Source organism: Rosa rugosa, chromosome 3, assembly GCF_958449725.1.
Source record: "Rosa rugosa chromosome 3, drRosRugo1.1, whole genome shotgun sequence".
NCBI lineage: Eukaryota > Viridiplantae > Streptophyta > Magnoliopsida > Rosales > Rosaceae > Rosa > Rosa rugosa.
Window position 1 is genome coordinate 41,482,375 of NC_084822.1, and position 8,316 is coordinate 41,490,690.

General features: G+C 40.3%; 1 long non-coding RNA gene across 1 annotated transcript; it reads left to right on the forward strand.

Annotated features, from left to right (window-relative positions):
* The first annotated feature begins 1,458 nt into the window (after positions 1 to 1,458).
* On the forward strand, positions 1,459 to 5,843 carry LOC133740736 (uncharacterized). The gene is made up of 3 exons (XR_009861387.1): positions 1,459 to 3,821; positions 4,616 to 4,692; positions 5,576 to 5,843. It is a non-coding gene; the product is annotated as an uncharacterized LOC133740736 (long non-coding RNA).
* Positions 5,844 to 8,316: the final 2,473 nt, after the last annotated feature.

Here is an 8,316-nt window from a genome sequence, read left to right on the forward strand (position 1 = left end):
AGTTGTTTATGGTTTTGAAAATAGTATTGGGTGACCAAGGTTCGATCCTTGGTGTTGTTGTTGGTTAAACAAACAGGAAAGAAAACATGCACACCATCTTATTGAGTTTATATTACAAAAAAAAAAGAAAAAAAAAAAAAAAGAAAAAGGAAAACGAGGACTATGCTGTACTAAGCCTAGTCAGCAGCTCCGGATGGGTTGAGGCTGAGCTCAAGAGAAACTGGAGATCCACGGTTGTAACCGCCTGAGCCACCGAAATAGTAATCATGTGCACTACCTTCCTCGGAAGTAGTCTTCAGGTTACCAAAGACGTCCTCGCCGTGCACGGGGAACAGAGGAAGAGTTTGAACCTCCTGGTGATCTCCTCCTCGTTGTTGCAGGGATGTTTGTCCTCCTGTTGTGCCAAAAGAGTTGGACTGGTATTAGTGTTGAAGTGTGAGGAAGAATATGAAACAAAATTTAAATCAAGAAATCCTTCATTACCAGTAGAATAGGTGGAACCAAAGTTGAGATCAATGGATCTACCATCATCAGTAGAACTAGTGGACCCAAAATTGATGTCAATGGATCCACCAGCTGGCCCAAAATTGATGTCGATGGATCCACTAGCACCAGTAGAACCAGTGGACCCAAAATTGAGATCAATGGATCTACCAGTACCAAGAGAACTAGTTCCCATGGGCACTGGAGCAGCCTGATTACACCTATTCATCTGCTTCTCTCGAGCCCTGACGTTCTGGAACCAAAAGTAAATGTTCTTACCCTCAACATACCCATACTGGTTCAGCTGGAGACAGATCTCGTGAATCTGCTCTGTAGTTGGGCACTTAAATCCCTTGACATAGTAAAGATCCTTGAGGATTCTTATTTGTTCTGGAGTAGGAATCCACCTGGTACGGCTTCGCCAGAAATCCATGTTGGCACTACTTCCAGCTGCTTGGGTGTTTCCTCCCTCCTCTGTTGGTTGCTGTTGTTGTGGTTCCATTTGTTGCGGGGTTTGGAGCTCCATTAGTTGCAGAGTTCGTGGCTCTTGGGTCATGGGGTGAGAGGATGTGGAAATCGAGGAATACATGGTTTAGTGTTTGAGGGAGATTTTGTTAGAAGGATTGGAGTTGTTGAACTGGTGATTGGAGATCTGAGATTCTCAGAGGAAAGATGAGATCGAATCTTCAAATGGAAGAAAAGATCTGAGAAAGAAGGATTGAAGATTTGGAGGAAAAGATTGAAGATCTGAAAGTTCAGAGGAAAGATGGGATTGAATCAACTAGATGGGAGAGAAGATCAGAAGAGAAGGATTGAAATTGATGAAGAAAGGATTTGAGAAGAGAAAGGCTGAAGAGTTGAGAGAGAAAGGCTTGAGCTCGGAAGAAAATTTCTTTTCTTTTGGAGTGAACAGTTTTTCCCCAGAATGCACCTATTTATAGAACAAGGTGAGCAGATCTCCACCGTTGGATGAACGATCTCAGAATTTGAATCCACGCGTTGGATTAAAGTCATCCGAAAACCCGGAAAAGTTGTTGGCGCGTGGAGAGCGTGTAAGGGGACAGGCCGAACCTCGAGATGCTGTGGCAGACAGCTTTAGCCGAAAGCAGATTTGACTGCCGTAAATCACGGAAGGGATAAGCCGTGACACAAGTGGGCCGTACTTGGGCCTGTCTCGGATCAAGGCATCACTGTAGCTGTGGGTGGAGGCCTGATGGGCCGAGTTTCAGAAACAGTTTTGGACATGATGGGCCGAGTTTCTGAAACAGTTTTGGATGAGTTGGGCCGAATTGTTGAAACAGTTGAAACAGTTGGTTTAAATAAAAGGATTGGTATGGATAATAACGTGAGCAGCCGTGCTCGAGTGGTTGAGTGTACAGTTCGTGTACAAGAGGTCTGAGGTTCGAACCTCGCCTCTCGTTTATTTTTATTATGTTCGTTATGACATAATAAGTATAAAATTTGTACACATTATATTAAGCACAGCTTGTGCTCCAGTGGTTGGGGGACAAAGGTTTCGTGCGGCAGGTTGAGGTTTCGAACCTTGCCTTCCCCGTTATTTTATTTATGTCGCTTATGACATAATAAATATAACACGTGAGCATATATTAATGAAGGCAGCTCTTGCTTCAGTGGTTGGGAGCAAAACCTTCGTGTTCGAGGTCGGGAGTTCGAACCTTACCTCTTACAAATATTTTTGGATCTCGTATATGCTTGATATACGGACGTATATACGATATGTACGGTATACATAAGTATATACGGTCTGTACGGTATGCATACGTATATACAGTTGTACGGTATGCATACGTATATACGGTCTGTATGGTATGTATACGTATATACGGTATGTACAATTTCATACCGTAGCCGAGCTGGAAGTTGGTGGGCCGATTGGTAGGCCCAAATAGTAAGCCCAATTGTTCGGCCCGATTGGTAGGCCCAAATGGTAGGCCCAAATGTTAAGCCCAATCGTTCGGCCCGAATAGTAGGCCCAAATGTTAAACCCAAAGTGGTTTGGGCCGGTTCGAAATGTGGATGGTCCGATTTCTTCAGGCCCAATTGGCCAGCCCTAGTGCTTAGCCCAAGGATTGAGCAAGCCCAAGTCATCATCATTGGGTGACATAATTTATTGGCGTACTTTTGGGGATGATTTGTTTTGAGTGATGCATCTCTATGGTTGTGAAGAGTGGTGCATGCTTAAGTTTTACTATGGAGATTTACCGTGATGCTAATTGAGTAGCGAAACACTTTGTGGGAGTGATTACTGTGCTTGTATGCCAGTACAGAGTGATGATCTATGTGAAGATCTATGTGATGATCTATGTGAAGATCTATGTGAGGATCTATGAGATGATCCATGTGACGATTTTGTGTATGTGATGTGGAGTGTTGTTGAACAGTTGTTTTGTGAATTTACATTGTGATGAAGGGATTTAGTGGCCATAGGAATGTATTTTTATACAAAGGATTGTGGCTTTGTAGATTACTACAGATTTGGAAAAGATGGAGATTCTATGATTAGGTCAACCTTAATCGAGAGGAATTGACTTACGCTTAAATTTCGGGACGAAATTTCTTTAAGGAGGGTAGATTGTAATACCCCGAAAAATCCAAATTAAATTCTGTGGATTTTTAGAAATGATTTCACGATAGTGGGAGCGAGTACGAGGCTCGGAGGAATTGTGGAATTAGTTCGAACGATTAATTTTCGAAAAAACGAACGTTATTTAGGGGGTCTCAAAAAGTGACTTTTTATACATTGGGAATTTGGGAAAACTTCCTTCATGAAAGTTGTAGAGGACATTAAACCGAGTGCGTGCATATGTGGTACGTAAAAATCGGAGTTCGTATGCGAAAGTTATAAGCAAAATATGAAAGTTACTGTTTATGGTAGATTGGTATAAATTTGAAATGTTACTGTAGCCAGGTAACTTTTCTTTCTTTTCTCTCTCCTTCCCCCGTGCTCTCTCAGTCTCTCTCTTCTGCAACTCTCTCTTTCTCTCTTCTGCAACCTCCTCTTTCACCACCTCTAGACCACCAAATGGCGAGCTGCGAGCATCGATAGACTCGTCTCTTCCTCCTTATCACGCATGTGGGAGTTGTTTACGACGATTTGGCCGGAAATGTGGAGATCGAAGCCAACATTTTTACTGTAGCAAATTAGTCAACGCCGATTTCCGGCCACCTCCAGTCATAAACCCAGGTCCATTAGAAGCGCCTTAAGCCGCTCTTCATGCTCGCCAAGTCTCATAACCCAGATCGAAGCATGGAGGAAGAAAGCATAATTGGAAAATTTCACTGTACATCGGAGTGCTTAATTGTTCGGCTACTTCAAGGTATTTTCTGACTTTGTCACAGTTGAGAAAGTGATTGGAAATGTTGAGATGATGCTGTGGATGAAATTTGGTGGCCAGAGGAGGTGGTTGACCGCCGCGTTGACCGCCGTTGACCGCCCACTGACCGCCGCTTGTGGCGGCGTATTCGACCATATTTTGAGTTTTTATTATCTAGGTGATGATCTACGCATCCTTACGAGCGTTTTGATATATTACAAGGTCATTTTAGAAAACGTTGATAAATAGTGAATTTATGTTTTGACGTTACTATTTAACGTTTTTACGTTTTATCTTCGGTTTACGATCTGTGAGGATCTGACCATCGGTTTTACTTCAAATTTGGATATGATGATCTTATGACTGTCCCAGTGGCTTTGTGTGGTCATGGGCGAAGATCCGACCGTTGGATCTTCGTATAAATGTAAAACAATGATTCGGAAGGCGATTCGTGAGAATCCGACCGTCAGATTTTCGTATAATTTTATGGAGATGTTTGTTAGAGTGATTCAAGAAGATCTGACCATTGGATCTTTGTGATAATTTTGGAGGATGATCCTAAGGGCGATCCGTGAGGATCCGACCGTTGGATCATCGTATAATTTTGATCCGACCGTTGGATCATCGTATAATTTTGATCCGACCGTTGGATCATCGTATAATTAGGATCCGACCGTTGGATCATCGTATAAATTCGATCTGACCGTTGGATCATCATTAAATTAGAATCCGACCGTTGGATTTCCGTATATGTGTGGTTTATGAATGATTGCTAAGTTAAGATCGTATCTGACTAGGTGATTGACGGTTTGAGTTGGTGGACGATTGTGGATCGTATTTTGAGCTGAATTGAAGACGCAGCGGGATTATCGAGGTGAGTAAACCTCACGTGGTTCATATTACGAACCCAATACAATTAATTGCTTTATTTTGTTGCAATCATATGAACTATTGTTGGTGTTACTAGACATTCCTGTGTGAATGTCTGTATATATATTATTACGTGAAATAATATGTATTGTTGGAGTTGTGTTGAGTTATTGTTGAGAAACAATATATTGTGAGAGATATTGAGTTTATTGTTGAGAAACAATATATTGTGAGAGGTGTTGAGTTTTATTGTTGAGGAACAATAAATTGTTGTGATCTGTGGAGATCACTAGGTCACGAGGTGACCATGGCATCTATTAGTGAATCACGCTCTCGTACCGGGCTGGTGGTTATTAATAGTATTAAATCGTAATCACGTCTGTGGCCGGACGAGTGGTTACGTTCAGTTAGAGCTCTAGTCTGTCTGCCAAATGTGGAGTGACCTTATGAGTGAAATTGAGAGTAACTCATAAGTGTCAATATATATATGGTAACCTTATGAGGGAAATTGAGAGTAACTCATAAGGGTCTATATATATATATGAGTCTGTCTACCAAATGTTGGGAAATCTTATGAGCGAATTTGAGAGTAACTCATAAGTGTCTATATATATATATATATGAGAGTGAGTGATCTTATGAGCTAAATTGAGAGTAACTCATAAGTGTATATATATATATATGAGAGTGAGTGATCTTATGAGCTAAATTGAGAGTAACTCATAAGTGTCTATATATATATATGAGAGTGAGAAAGTAACGTGGGTTTGTGGTGGTCTTGTAATTTAATAAATCAACAGTTCTTTCTTGTTTACTCATACTAGCTGTCAAAAGCTTACCGGGTTTTGTGTTGTTGCAACTCCCGGTACACTATTCAAATTGTGTAGCGGGTAATCCTACAGGACAGGAGAACCAGGACGGTGACCGTGCGGTTAGAGCAATTGTTAGAGTTTTACAGCAATTGTAAGTTGTGAGGTGTGTTATGCTCATTTAGAGCTTTACAATATTGCTTGTGAGAGTGAATTGTAATAATGAACTCGAGGTTTCGAGATTTGGAGTTTGTGTACCTTGTGGTGAGATTATATTGAGAAAAAAATTCAGAACGTTTATTTGATTAAGTGGTTTAATTCATGTTTCGGATTTGAATTTATTATTCAAAATTCGGGGCGTGACAGTCGTACTCGAGTTGCACATAGATTTTTAACGGCCTGTTTCCCACAGCGTGCTTCTGGTTGAAGAACACGTCATTTTTAAGTTCTGCTGTCTGTTGCAGTGAAACGTATTGTTCACTCCTCTTGTTGAGAAAGAAGCTATAAGTGTTTATACACTCGAACATGCCTCTTCGGCTTCTTTTCCTCATTCTTCTTCTTCATCTTCTTTTTCTTTTTCTCTTCCTCTACGTCTGGAGGACCGTCTTTCAACCCCTTCAGCTGCTCCAATATGTGCTTTTTGGCAGCCACGATGACTCCCTTCTCAAGCTGTTTTGTTTCTGCATTCTTGTAAAACAATTCTTCAACATCCGGCAGGTTGTCAATTATAAAACAATTCTTAAACATCCGGCATTCTTGTAAAATAATTCTTCAACATCCGGCTTGGGAATGCAGAAACTCGTTGTCAAAGCTACAGCCATTTTGCTGCTTGTTGAGAAAGAAGCTATAAGTATTTATACACTCGAATAGGCCTCTTCGGCTTCTTTTCCTCCTTCTTATTCTTCTTCTTTTCTTATTTTTCTCCTTCTCTTCCTCTGCGTCTGGAGGATCGTCTTTCAACCCCTTCAGCTGCTCCAATATGTGCTTTTTGGCAGCCACGATGACTCCCTTCTCCAGCTGTTTAGTTTCTGCATTCTTATAAAACAATTCTTCAACATCCGGCAGGTTATCAATTATATGCCAAGGGATTTGGGGATTTTGAAGGAATTGAGCTCCACTAATTTCTTGAAAGGCCTCCTTCAGTAGCCTGAAAAAGGAATTGACTGCCATTGAAGCACAACCTCTAAATTTCAGAACAACCCGATCGTGGTGCACGTCGTACTCGAGTTGCACATAGATTTTTAACGGCATTTTTCCCACAGCGTGCTTCTGGTTGAAGAACACGTCGTTTTTAATTTCTGTTGTCTGTTGCAGTGAAACGTATTGTTCACTCCTCTTACTTTTTTCGAGTTGTTGAAGCTTGCTGACTTCCTTCAGAAGAACTTAGGGAAGAGTCGGAACTTGGGGTGTCTCCGGCATTTCTCGTAGCCAGAACTTGGCCGGAGTTGTGAGAACTTGACACATAGCCCAAGTTGGAAGGGTTGGAGGTCAGTGAAGGAGGAGGAGGGGAAGGAGAGGGAGAGGGTAGTGGTGGTGTTGGGCTTGGGAATGCAGAAACTAGTTGTCAAAGCTACAGTCATTTTGCTGCTTGTTGAGAAAGAAGCTATAAGTATTTATACACTCGAATAGGCCTCTTCGGCTTCACTATAAATACAGATACTCCCAATACATCGAAACTCATTGCCCATGGATAAAGAAAAACCGTTTCAACATCAAAAACAACAAATACTAGGGCAAACATATAATAACGGATTCGAAATTGTAACCAATTAAGCATTCCCCATTGGTTCTATTCCCTATTCAAAACTCAAAAGTTTTTCTGGCCCTTTGCTAAAACTCCGGAAATGAAAAATGCCAAAATAGGAATAACACTTGAAACTATCAGAAATGCCCAGAAAAAATCATATTCATAAAGCAGAAGCATAGACGAACTCCTATTATTGTGGAAAATCTACCGGATTAGTCGATTCAAAATTTAATAAATTGTCAAATCAGCCATAACTGTTTAGTCAAAACAACAATTGGTTTTGATCGAACCGCCCAGTTTCGTTTGTTTGTTATGGTACATGTCTTGTTTCAAGATTCATCCACTTGAATTAATTCTATTTTATTTCCTTTGCTTTTTTTTTTTTTATGTAATTTCGATATAATAAATAAAAGTATGTTGCTCTTAACTTAAAACTTAATACAAATAAGACTCTCTCGCTTTCACCGCACCTCAGATTTTCTCTTTAAATAACTAAAGAACAGGAATTGCAATATAGAAAATAGAATTCAAATTTCTTATTTCTAATTGTATAGTCTAATGGTATAGAAATAAGAAATAGAATTTTAGTTTCTATATTCTAAAATAAGAAAAATCTATATTCGAATATATATATATATATATTTTCGGTCGCATATCCACATCTCGAACGTTCAGTTTTTAGGTACTAGTGTATAGATCATCTCTGAAAATTTTCAGCCAAATTGATGATCGTTAAGGTATCTAACTCGCTTAAATAAACGGATGGACTGAATCTGTCAACCTGAACCGTACTAGCTTTAAGGCAGTTATCAATGCCTTAACGATCATCATTTTGGCTGAAAATTTGCAGAGATGATCTATACACTAGTACCTAAAAACTGAACGGTCGAGATGTGGATATGCGACCGAAAAGTGACCCAAAACTCGAACTTCACACGTTAATTTCAAAGCGGAGCTCCGCTCTGGATAGGATCTGATATATATATTTTATCCAGAGCGGAGCTCCACTTTGAAATTAACGTGTGAAGTTCGAGTTTTGGGTCACATTTTGGTCGCATATCCACATCTCGAA